Here is a 14,252-nt window from a genome sequence, read left to right as displayed (position 1 = left end):
TCTTGCGTAACAACATCGATGGATGTGCATCTGCAAGTAGTAAATAATTATTTAAATACAAGAGTATTTAGTCTGTACAACAATTTAGTCTGTACAACAACTGTATTTAGTCAGTCTTCAGGTTCAAATTTAAACGTCAGCAGTTCAGTAATAGAAATTCGTTAAATATTTTGTAGGCAAAATTTAGGGTTTGGGGCGGCCCACGTGGTCGTCAGCCGCGCCGATCAGGACGGTGGCCAGGTTTATGGTGCCGATGTGACCGTGGGTAAGACGTGCCATAAATCTGGTCACCAGAAGTAAAGGACGGAAAGCGACGTTCCCGGGCGAAACGGTTTTTCCGCCAAAAATCGCGGTAGAAGGGGAACGTCGTAGGGGTACGTTCGAGAACAGTCCTAATTGGCGGAGAGAAGAAACGCCCTTGTCAAGGGAAGGTTTAAAACGGATAGCTTGTGGAAAAATAGTGTGTGTGGGAAACGAACTTTGCGTGAGAAAAGTATATTGAAGGAGCGTTGTTGAAAATAGGACTCGTGTCCGTGTAGAATACATTATTAGTTATTTATTAGAATTAAAACTGTCTCGTCTCTCGCCTTTATCATCTGATTCCGCCAAACCTCTCTCCATCCCAGACTCACCTACAATTTCTTAGTATTTGTTGAACTGTTAGAAACGTTCGTTAAAAGTAAATTCTCATGATGTAACTTTGGAATTTGTACTTGTTCAACCAATATTGGTTAATGTGTTTGAATGTTTGCATACATTTCAGTATCGACGTTGGTATACTTCATTTCTGGGTGTTTACTATTTTTTTTTATTGCATAATTCTTTCGTTTGTGCAATTTGTTCACCTCTGCAGACAATGTTTTCGTTACATTTTGTTGAATTTATTTATCTAGCTTAATCAACTATAATTTATCTATTTCGTTTACCGAACGAAGTACAAGCAATACAGAAGTAACTGTACTATCTCCTGTTACGTCTATTTTATCAATTTATTTATTCCACTAAAGTATGCTAGAAACAGATTTTATTACGATACCGTGAACAGCTTCTTGTTGTTTTAAGCCTTTTACAAAGTACTGCTTCCCTTTTATTTTTCTAATTTGCAGTATTTTTTCTCTTTTGCTTGGTTTACTTTCAACGTCCCAGCTGAAAGAGGCCACTTAGATATCTCCTTTGTTTTTGATGTCATGGAAAATGTTTGTAGTACGGTTTAAATGATTTTGCAAAGGGGAACATCATGGAAGAAAAGGTTTTCTGTTTGCTCATTTTTCTTTTACTTTTTTACAAGGTGATCGTCATTTTTTATGCAGGAAACGTGTACTTTTTTCTATTGCATCTTATAGAAGACGAGAAAATACATTTAAATATGCCTGAATTCTGAACACTGAAAGGATGGTGAAATTGTAAGGTAAGAACAAAAAATAAAATAGAAAAATGACAAAATGAGCAAACATAAAACTTTTTCTTCCGTGGTATTCTTCTTTGGGAACCATTTAAGGAGATATTTAAATGGCCCTCTTCAGCTGAGACACCCGGTATATCTGTTTTCTTTCTTCATATTATTTTATCTGACCGTTTATCTACGTCACAATCATAATTATAAATTTATATGTTTATTTCACTTTTAATGTCTTCGGGTACCATTTCGTTCGATCATTCACAATTTGTGGCCTTGAATTTGTTAACATACTAACCACTCATTTTTATAGAGATTTACTTGATTATTAACCAACTTCGAATTCGTGCAAATTTTTATTTACTAGTTTACATATACAGATAACCCTCGTATAACACGGTTGTTAGGTTCCTAAAAAATGGCGTGTCATATGAAACAAAGGACTAGTACAAAAAAGGGGGTTAGGTTCCAAAAATGAAAAAAAAAAACATACTATTATATCTTTGTAACTAAGAGAAATATTTTTATTGAAGCAATTTTCACCAAAAGTATAACGTACTAATATGTATGAAATAAAAATAATATGTACTTTTTTATTTCCGCTAGACATAGTTCAGGGCTGCAAATTAATTCACAAAAATGAGAAACATAATTATGATTTCTTTAAAAAAGGTCGAATAATACTAATTTCAGATGAAATATCTTTGGCTTTTAAAAGCTCTTATTATGTTCCATATTGTTCGGGTATTTCCCTAATTCTCAAACCGTGTTCTAGGATGCCGTGTTGCACGAGGGTTGTCCCCCTAATTCTCGAACAGTGTTATATGGGGGTTACCTGTACATACACTACCGGCCAAAAGTTTGGAATCACCTCCCACTTTTCATCAATATTAAATCTGCTGCTAATTTTTTATAGATTTGAAGTTTATCTCAATTCTACTTTTATCAATTTATCTCATATCAATTGATTCGAACGAGAAAAAATTCTCAAAGTCGCTGACTTTTTTCTGGAAATTTTTTGATTCGAAACTTTTGGCCGGTAGCGTACGTATACTTCGCTTGTTCATAGAGATATCTTTGGACATGCATTTGACTGGCCAATAAGTAATGACGGATTTTTCCGTAAGAGATCTCTGCTGTTTTCAAAGTAAAAGACTATTCGTGACCTATAAAACGCATAACCTAAAAAAATTACACTAAAGGAACTTAGCCTAGGACGCAACTTAGATTAGGACAAGAACTTCTTTTTTAAATTACAGGTTAAAATTTCAACGTTAAAAACAGAAGAAACGATCTCTTACGGAAAAGTTCGACATTACTTATTGGCTAAACGAATATATTACAGAATATGATACAGTTAGAGAGCTGAAAAGGAACTTAAATGCTTTGATTCCCAAGCGGTATGAAATTAAAATTGCTGAACGATTCGGATTACTTAGAAAATTTGAAAATATCATCGTTGTTCCTAAATACACAGGATGTAATAAAACTGGATAGACAAAGTTTGGAACAGTATTCTACTCACCTTTAGATTGAAGAAGGGTTACATAGTCTAGGGTAGAACTCTTACGAACATCTCCGAAAAAATTGTTCTAGAAACGAATTACGGCACAAACATTTACGCTATCTTAATCTGACACACGAAGTTTTTCTCGGAAATGTCTTACAAATAGGATACTGCGATAAGAAGAATACGTTCGCTTCATATTACAACTGAAGGAAATATAAATATTACAAATTGTTTAATTTACTTTTAGAATATATTCAATGAATATGAGAAAGTTGTTAATACAGAGATTCGAAAATGAGTGAGATGATTATAATACTATCTTTCAAGAATTTCGGTATTCTTACTTTTATATTCATTTACTCTGAATTTTAAACTTAACATCCAATTTGTAATTAAAATTTCTCCCACTCGAAGTGTTTTGCCACTTCAATAGTCTACAGTATTTTCAGCAATTATTTCACCAACTTTCACATTTTCTGTTAATCTTTGCTGTAAAAACAATGCATCATTTTCATGTAAATTATTTTCGACGAGTAATCCGTAATTTTATGGAAAATTATTCACGAACATTAAAAATGTTCACTTCATTTTCACAGCGTGGCTTCTTTCTTAGCGCTCATTGTCGGGAGAATTTAATATTCAGCACATCGAGCGGCAAGTTACAAAACACGTTACGATATCCAAGACGATAACATAATCTTTACAGAACGTTCAAGAAATTCTCTTTGCACGTGTGAACGTAGTGGAATTACCATTCGCTGATTTCATTCGACAAGATAGGAATTCAAGTAAATATCGACAAACGAACATCGACTTTCACTGCTGACAGTAATTGACCTTATTTGACCAATTTTTTTACCAATGGACATTTCTTTGTTTAGAAGTGAAATTAGAATGTTAAAATGTGTTAATTGGTTAATAGAAATAAATTATTGTGATTGTTGTTGCAAGTTCATATTTTCGAGCGTTAATAATTTGATACTACAATTTTTGGGAAAATTGCTCCGTATGAACAAGTGTGTAAATTTTATAAAAATTCAGTAGGGGAGACTGGGGCTAAAAGTCACGGAGGTAAGTTGTTACAATGGTTATAACTTTAAAACGAAAAAGGATAGGATGGTGCTTTCAATTGTTTTCGCCATGTGAGTCGATCCTGCCACTGTGTCGTCCATTTTAATAGCATCTACGACAAAGAATCTTGTGGTTATAAGCAACCACCTAGTCACGTATAGAAATGTACACTACCGGCCAAAAGTTTGGAATCACTACGTAAATTAAGAGAAACAGGATATTTCTAAGAAAAATTGAACGCCTACAAAGTAATTGAGGAAGTTTTATTTCTCAATATACTTATAAGTAGAATATTTTACATTTTATATTATTTTTTGTACGAAGAAATAGATATTTTTCTTTAAATTGCCTCTTCATCGAAAAAACCGTCCTTACTTCTAATGACAGCCTGACATATCCTGGGCATCCTGGCAATTAGTTTTTCGAGTATTTCTAACTTTAAACTTTTCCATGCTTCTTGTAGTAGTTGCCAAAGGTGTCCTTTTGATGTTGGACAGTGCAACCGGATATTCCGATCGAGCTCTCCCCACAAAAATTCTATCGGGTTCAAATCCGGTGATTGTGCTGGCCATGTCATATTCCTCAAGACCCGCTCTGTTTCTTTTTGCAATAAGAACCCTTTACACAATTTAGACGAGTGCTTAGGGTCGTTGTCTTGCTGCATAATAAAATTTCTACCTATTAACCGGTGACCTGATGGTAGAGCGTGCTGCTCGAGTATCTGTTTATAGTCTTCCTTTTTCATTGTATTTTCTATTTTGATTAGATCTCCTACTTCAACCGTTGAGAAACATCCCCAGACCATAACTGAACCACCACCATGTTTGACAGTAGGTACAATATGCTCTGGCAATATTTTTTCTTGTACAGATCGGCGAACAAATATCCTTCGGTGCGAGCCAAATATTTCGAACTTGGATTCGTCAGTCCAAAGAACCTTACCCCGGTCCGTAGGTGCCCAATTTTTGTGACTTTTTGCCCAATCCAACCGCATTTTACGATTTTTCGACGAAAGCAATGGTTTCCTGACTGCTATACAGCCATTTAAACCTGCAGCTCTTAGTCGCTTTTTCACCGTGGTCAGAGATATTGGATTCGGTCTACTATCGTTAATTCCTACACGAATTTCCGAGGCCGTTAGTCGTCTGTTTGGTTTGCAAATAATATTTATTCTTACATCTTCAGCTCTCGACGTGATTTTGGGTCTTCCTGACTGTGGTTTGTCTTTCAAACTACCAGTATCCGCGAAACGTTTTACTGTACCCTGCACGCCCTTGTATGACACTTTCAATTTCCTTGCAATATTCCGCAAAGAATAACCTTCCTTTCTAAGTGTGATAATTGCACTTCGAGTTTCAATTCTAATTTCTATTCTTTTTGCCATTTTAAAGTATTAATGTAAAATTTTACCTGCTGATCACGTTTCAACGCCTTCGTTCACGAGAATGGTGGCAATGTATAACAAATGTCCGATTTATACATTTTCTCGGCCCCCGGACCAGCCAATTGGAATCTAATATTGTAATATTCGACGCTTATTTGTAAACAAAAGAATCGCGAATTCCTATATAAGGCGAAAACAGAGCATCTTTCCCGGCAGTAGAAAAGTTCATTCCGAGCGTTGCCTTAAACTGAGTGTATGAATTATATAATAGTATTATGGACATAAGAAAATGCTGAAATCTCTTAAAGTATAAATCAACTTGTTAACATCTGATATATTAACGATGGATCATTCCAAAATTTACCGGTATATTCGATTTTGATAGAAATCGGCAAGTGATTCCAAACTTTTGGCCGGTAGTGTACATATTTGTCGTTCATTAGTTTTTCGTTCGATTATTTAACATCTATATAATAAATTGTTTCGTCCTTATGGATCAAGTGACATTTAAGAACACGTTGCAATAGTTTTTACTAGACTATTTCAATACATGAGCTGAATATTCACATAAATTGCCACGAGTGTCGATCTTGTTTCGCTGATTTAGGGCTGGTTGTAACGTTTCAGCCGTGAGCAGTAGAGTGTTTTGCCAGGCACATCAGGGCACCACGTGCTCGGGGCCATTCTGACGAGTCGTGTGATGATTTTTAATATTGTTAGATTAGGTTTAATATTAATTGTATCAGGTTCAAGGTTGTTAATAAGTATAGACTGACGAGTCGTGTGATGATTTTTAATATTGTTAGATTAGGTTTAATATTAATTGTATCAGGTTTAAGGTTGTTAATAAGTATAGATCTCAATAAATAAGATAATGTTCATGATTTTTTTACCTACTCGTTTAGTTTTATTTTAGAAATAATACATTTTGGTTGATTTGAACCTCAATACGATAAACATTATTCGTAGAATTGTACTTTATTTCATCAGAAATTGAAATATTTCACTGAAAAGCAACCTTTTTTTTCTTTCTAACAACTTATCCTAAGGCTGTAACAACTTGCCCGACGACGAAGTTAGAAGTGACGTTTCGCAGAGTTGCAAATAAATGGCTCCCTACGAGAAACTAATTACGATATGTTAAATGTAAGCTCGGAATCTTAAGGTACGATAAATGTAACAATAGAAGAGGTCATTATTCATGTTTCGTCGGTCAATTTTAAAATTGTAACTTTCATCCCCAGTCTCCCCTACTCACTGTCAGCTTCGTTAAACTTTATTTCCGTATGTTAACACTATGACAATTATTTAAGCGCTAATATCGTAGAAATCCACATTAGGATGCAGGACACATTCATGTTGATCATTTGGTTTTCGAAAGGGAAAGGCGATGTATGTACATACATACATATGTATATTTTATTCCAAGTATTGAAGGCAAATTGATTTAAAATATTGCTCGTTCTAATAACAAAGTTACACGAAAATGATATGAAAAATCAGTCGATATTACGTTCGCTAGAAAAGTACGATAATTTCACCATTTCTTTCACGTTAGTTTCGGTAAAATCTGATAACTTTTCATGTAAAACTTCCAAAGAACTGAATACTTTTTGCATTTTCTTCGAGATTAATGCATTGAAGCAATCTTCCCGGATTATAAGATTGAAATTTGTAAATTTAATGGAAATGTAATAATTAGAGTGCGGATTTTTATGCAAAATCATACTTTTATGAATATAATTAAAAAAATAGAAGCTAGATAGGCAAATATTACATTGTGTACTATATTTTCAATTTGTTTATGTATTTTGCTTGTCATGTGCATTCTGTGTACTTTTCTGCTTTCAAATTTTCCATAAATGCACCAAAATCCGCAGTCTAGTAACAATACTAAACTACTTTCTCAATTCACTTCTGCAATTAATTCTGTGCAATATTTCATTAAAAACTTGTCTCACTACCTCTGCAATATACTAAACATTACCAGATAATTACTCAAACAACCGTACAATCAAATTACCCGCAGAAAATTAATCAGACCGTTTATATCGCGCAATTAATTCTTCACACCAATTATTCTATTCTGAAAAAAAAACAACGAAAGAAAGTATTGCAGCGAAACGCACGGCTCTCTTCGCGAAATATTTATTCAGAAACATCTACACGATACCGAACTCGTTTTACGTCAACGCTACCCATAAAAGCGCACTTTATGTTCGTTGAATGCCTTTCAAATTTGTCGTATCTATTTTTCAAAGAGGAAAAAGAAGAGTAACGTAACCAGGAAAACTTGATGCGAACCTGTTTCTCTTTGCCAGTTAGAACGATTTCCCTGAAACGGAAGAGGAATCGCGAACACATGAGCGCACGTTGAAAGGAGCTCTAGCTGCTGGGGTCTAGCAGCCATAAGTACGCGTCTCATTTTACTCGGAGCGATTAGTGTCGAAGACACTCATGTCACGATTATGTCACACACGGCTTAATACGAATCCTGTTTACAAAAGGCGCGTTTCATTTCCTTTTCAATTTTATTCCAACACTCGTGACCGGAGACGCCACTTTCGACATTTCAACACAGTTCAACGTTGACTGATTTTCGATCGAATTACTTCCGAAATGAGAAGGACAATCGAAACAGTTTCTCTTTGTGTACTACAACTTCTTCTAGTCGTGGAAAGTCTACGGTGACAAACTATTGTGTACCGAGTGTCGCAGTATTGAGAAAATAAACCGAAAATGTGGAATTAAATTTTCCCATAAAAGGCTTAGGTTTCGGGAAAATTCAATTTGAAGATTCGCTCGTGCTTTTATGTTGATAATCAGCGGTAATGTCACGTTTCGTAAAGAAATAGTCTACGCAGAAAATTATGTCAATCTTCTGCAACCAAATGAGAAAATCGTACAACGTTTGAAACAATTCAAGCATCGAAATACCGTACCGTCAGTCCACGATTCTGATTCGAAGGATTTGCATGCGTTAACAAGAACGTCACTTTCAACAAATCGTTCAGTGATGTAAATTTAAATTAAACAAATCATTGATAAATGTATTACGTAGTTCAGAAAGTTCATAGAGGAATGTAAGGAGAATTCAAACTGACGAATCTCCGTTTCTAATCGAAATAGCGACAAAAGCCAAAAGATATTTTACTCGTTATTTGAAGATAAATCCAACGTACCTCTAAAATTGCTCCCAAAGCGAATTACATTTTCTGCGGTGAAGCGTTGCCCGAAAAATTCAACATCCACGCTCCACTGCAAAAAAAATATAATTCGATTTATATCCACCCCCGTTCACCTTACGAATTATTTGATTGTCGACCTTTCGACCTGTGTCTACTAAGGCTTTTTTACTCGGTACAGTGTATTCTATATACCATATAAGTATTGAATGGTTTTTTTTTAACACCCTGTATATTACGCAATAAAGCTAATTTACGCTACTGTCTGTTTAAACAAATCAGATGAAAAATGTAATTTTGTTAAACGACACGTGTAGTAAGTTGTAACCATTTACGTAAAAGAATACTAAAAGCCTTACAGAAAACGAGATACACAAAAGTCTTTGTACGGGTTTACAGTTTGTTATTAAAAGACAAAGTTGTTGAACAATAAAATGGACAAGTTATTTCGTGAATTTAAAAGGAACTGTGTCAAATCGATTTAATTTTTTCGATTACAGATTATAGATAAGTACAGAGTAGCAAACAATATTGTGAAACTGTCTGAATGAAATTTCCACTAACGATACCTGTTCCGCTCCGTATTGCTTTCACCGCTCAAACTCGTTTCCTAATAATGTTTTCCCACAGCATATATATTTTCATTACGAGCGTAGTGTAACGTTTATTTATTGTCCATTTTCAACCTTATTTTCCTTTGTCGAATATAAATTATTCGTTGCGTTTGTTATTCACGCTATTGTTTTCATTACGTCGACTTATTGTTACCTGTAAACTGCGCGTGAAGATGATCACAGTGATTGAAAAGCGACGGGGTTTGAAATGAAGTTAACTTTAATTGAAAAATGGTAAGCTTTTCATCTGATCGAAAAAATTTATACTAATCGCTCGTATCGACAGGTTTCGCGAGGCTTTTTAACGCTTGTGTCGACAACTGGGTACCTATTTCTATATTTCCTACGACAATTTTTTATGTTCCTGTGAAAATATCGCGAAACCGCTCAAGATCTCCATTTTTTAGATTTATGTTTTGTTGCGTCGTGCGCTTCGAACAAGCGGTACGTTTGAGAGTGGTGGCGCAGGATTGTCGCTGGTTCGTGGTGCGGGTTGTTTGCTGGTATGAAGTCGTGGTGTGGTGAGGTTGCGCGTATTTTATTATGTTAAATGAAAAAGACTTTATTTTGAAGAGTGGTAGTTTATGTGGTGTTTGTCTATTTTCCCTTTTTGATCTGACGTGCGCCGCGTTGGTGCGCTTATTTATAAAAAGGTTTAGGGGTATAAGGTGGTGGTCTCCGTCAATGGGAACGGGTCTACCCCCTTGGACGGTCTTCCCTGGCCCGCGAGCATGCCGTCCACCCTGGAATTTCCAAGTTGGCTGGGTGGCGGTGTGTCGCGATGGCGGGGTAGTGAGGCCCAAGGGGTGGCCCGCGCGTAGCGGGACTTTGGGCGGTCAGGGAGACGCGAGAGGTTTTATGACATGTCTATGTCTATTGAATGTTGACGAGTGGGCACCGGGAAGGTATATGGCCCGCAGAAAAGTTATTTTTCTGCAGCCATAAAACGCTTCCTGGGCTTCGTGGCCAATTTGAAAGAAAAATGAATTAACGCGAAGAAGAAAAGGGGCGCATTCAAAAATAGCGTAAACAGGCGTCCATCCAGGCGAAACGAATCTTAAACATATTTATACGCTTGTTTGATAATCGAGGTACCCCAGTTACCCATACAAGAGACATAATAGTTAGGTGTCTTATGAACGAAAACATGGACTAATTTTTAAACAACGTTATTTATTAAATTACAATAACTACTTATTCTGAGAACAATTTCTGCAAATTGTAGACGTATTAGTGTGTTCGTGATAAATCGGTTGCTGGCAATTCTGGCAACGCTTTTTAGAAGGATCAGCCTGACACATATAACAGGATCTTACTACTTTCTTTTTTCTGCTTGCATCCCGTTCTTGTACAGAAGTAGAAGGAATGTCGTTTATTGCAATTTACCTATTTATCATACTTTCTATTGCTAATTTAGTAGAAAGATGTCTTGTAATTTGAGCTTTCGATGATCGACTTTGAAATGTTGATAAACAAAGTTTTTTTAACATCCTCCTTTCAGATGCCAAGATAAGGGTTAATGGGAGGTTGAGAAGCTTCCAATTATGTACTATCCGTTAAAAGTGTTTGGAATGAGATAGTGACAAATATAGTTTATTTCTTTACCTGATCGATAAAACTTACTAATGAAATTTTAATGTATTGGAAATTTAACGTATGCATCGTGTGACTAATTATTCTTGTTAAATAGTGTCTCTATGAGTTAGAGAAAGTAAATCAAAAGTAATTAGTTTAAAGCTGCTATTTATTGGGTCAGTATTTTCACTAAAATATTAGTAAATATAATAATTTGTCAGTATTTTAAATAGACTAACTGTGTATAATAAAATATCCTAACCTAGAAATTTAAATTTTATTGACCAAAACACAAATTATTACCGACAAAATAAACAAAATTGTACTGACAAAATGCGATTTAATACTGACAATTAATTATTTATACCGACCAAAATATTCAGTTTTACTGATCATTTATTTTTAAAAATACATACCATTAATTAAGAAAAATACTGACCGAATAAATAGAATCGTTAGTTTAATAAGAGAAACATCGACAAATTTTGTTTCACGAGATCACGAAAATTAATAAATTTCTAACGATTTCCACAAATTTTAGATTGGGACATTTACATTATTCAAATTAAATATTAGAGTAATTTAGAGTACTAATTATAGGTAACCGTCAGAATTCTAATTCCTTTTTTACCTATTTAATAAAATTTCACATCCTGTTCTAAATATCTTAGGAATACTTTAAACAGAAGAAAAACAAGGTACTATCCACTATTATTACTCCCAAAAACTGTTCCTATGAAATAAAAATCAACGCAGAATCAAAATAATCCATACTACTGCATATACACGATAAGTGTCTAATTTGATCAAATTTTTCCGAATAAAATATTCAAATTCGTTATCAGTGTTCTCGATATTGTTTTCTAACGCCATATTTACAACTACCACTAATGAGTAATGTGGCTCGCGTTTTGTTCACCTTTTTAGGCTGAATTTCCATCGCGTTTCACTTTCTTCGCCATAGATAATCACGTCGGTGTATCGGTAAACGGCTTTCGGAGACGGTTAAAGGCTGCACATATAAAACGAACCGATGCACGAGACTTTAATACAGAACCAGAGAACCTGTCGATTGCTTCTAGCGATTGTTTGCCAATCGACTTCCGTATAATCGTTCCGTTAGTTGCTACGCATCCCACGGACATTCGAACGATTACCAACATTCTTGCTTTCCTCGTACCTTTCTTTCTAAAACAGGCATTGTCTGGTCTTGCGGAAACCTATTGTAAATTAATAAAACTGTCTAGCACGTTGAATTCGCACGTTGATATTCTTACTCAGAGATTACAGTAGTGCACAGATAAGCGTCCGAATTTTTGCACACTTAAGCGTCCGTCGCTATCCCCAGCAATTCTTGGAAATGGGACTTAGGAGAGGAGTTGAAGCGTGCCGAGTGAAACAAAGTAATTCGGTATCCCACTCAGACACATCTTCTCTCTTTTGTTTAGTTAAATTCGTAAAAGTCACCTCCCCACTTAAGCGTCCGCATTCGGACCAGTCTGCGGACGCTTATGTGTGCACTACTGTACATACTCAGATTGGGTAGTTTTCTCTAATACGGATACGACAGTAGCAAACAACTGAAATCAGTATTAACGAGAGTTTTTATTATAAACATTTCGAAATGTTACTATTTCTGTTATATCACGTTTCGATTTGCAACGAAGTGTTTTAACTGCTGACTATCATTTCTTGTGAAATGTTTATCAAAACTACGGCAGTATTTATCATAAGGCGCATTAGGCGCAAGCTGGGGCCACATTTGAAAATTTTACTCCTCTCAAACAATAATATAAAAAAACAACCTAATTATAGTTGCAAAATAAAATACTTATTTTCATATGTTAAATTCGCAATACAAAAACAAGAGACCGCTTTTAATGCAAATATATGTATACCAATGTTGTGTTATTTTTATGTTATTAAAATGAGTTATTATGGAAGTGTCGACTATTATTTTCAGTAAACTTAAAAATGAATCTGTATGAATTTGATTAACTGAAATATACTTGTTCTTTTGAGTTACACTTAGTGCGGCGCTGGTTAAAATAGTCCTTACGATTTATAGCTTCGAATATACAGGGTGTTCAGCCTCTGATAGTCTGAGAAAAAAATCATCGGTACTGGATCGGCAACAAATTCAAAGTCAAATTCATTTTTTTAAGTGACACTGCATAACTTTTTCTGCGTAGTATTGTAGGCGACATTGAGACGAGTTCAATGATGTACAATATCGGTACATTCGTTCAACAACTTGTTGAGAAAAACATTTTTAATGTAACAGGAGTGCTTATGAACGCGTTTTTTTTTTTTTTTTGTGGGGTGAATCCTTTATATCCGCGCCCAGATGTTGTGGCCTCTTTATCGGCTGTCTTGGGAAGTTTATGGTGTTACCGACGATGAAGTTGGTAAGGCAGATGCCTGCATGAGAGGAATACAGGAGTGCTTATGAACGCGTAGGACGAACTGGCATTTTAACGAACTCAATACTTCAAAGCAATCAAATATGTATACAGATTCTTATGAGTGTACATTGCAGTCTTCAGATGTTTCATCCGTCAGAACGTCAATTCGTCGAAATACGCATCCACTATACCACAGCCTTACGCGTTCATAAGGACTCCTGTTACGCTACAAATGCTTTTCTCAACAAGTTGTTGAACGAATGTACCGATATCGTTGAATTCGTCTCAATGTCGCCTGCAATATTACGTAGAAAAAGTTATACAGTGTCATTTAAAAAAATGAAGGTGACTTCGATTATTTGGGGAAAAAGTAGGATTTTTGCAATTTTTATTTTTGTAATTTGTTGACGATCCAGTACCGATGGTTTTTTTAATTCAAGCATTTTTTTGTCTCACTATCAGAAGCGCCTGAAGTGCCTGAAAAAAGCACCCTGTGTATCAGGATGATTTCTAGTTCAAGAGTCCTTAAGTTTGTAAGTTATTAAGATAGCGGTTGTGTAGAAAGTCTTTTCCTAGTTGTAACTGTTATAAGAATGTATTTTGTTGTATTTTAATATTTTACATATGTAGTTTATGAACGTTGCAAGTTTTAACTTTTTTCTAAACTGAGCTGCAAACATTTTTTTTTCTATATATTGCAATATTTAAATTCGTCAAACTTCATAACATTGTTAAAGTATGTAAACTACTAATAAATTAATATTTTTATTAAAGATTAGTTTTTACAAGTTGAAAATGCAGATGTGTAATTTACATTTAAATTCTACCGGTTAAAATTAATACCAAGTGGCGACATCTTCAGTTTTCGAGTGATACACTGTACGATATTTTCAACTGTTGATACTTTCTTATGGACATGATGATTATCGTCATAGGCGAGGTATAGAATAGACCTATCAATGCAAATGAAGTATAGGCACAGACGAAATATAGGGTAGACCACTCATCCAATGTATTTTTTTGTCACACGACTCCGGAGCACAGACGATGTGCAGGATAGACCTAACACCTTATGTGATTTTGTGTTTACGGCACCACAGACGAGATATAGG

This window comes from Habropoda laboriosa, unplaced genomic scaffold (assembly GCF_001263275.1).
Source record: "Habropoda laboriosa isolate 0110345459 unplaced genomic scaffold, ASM126327v1 scaffold146, whole genome shotgun sequence".
Taxonomy (NCBI): domain Eukaryota; kingdom Metazoa; phylum Arthropoda; class Insecta; order Hymenoptera; family Apidae; genus Habropoda; species Habropoda laboriosa.
Note: the sequence above shows the minus strand (reverse complement) of the source record.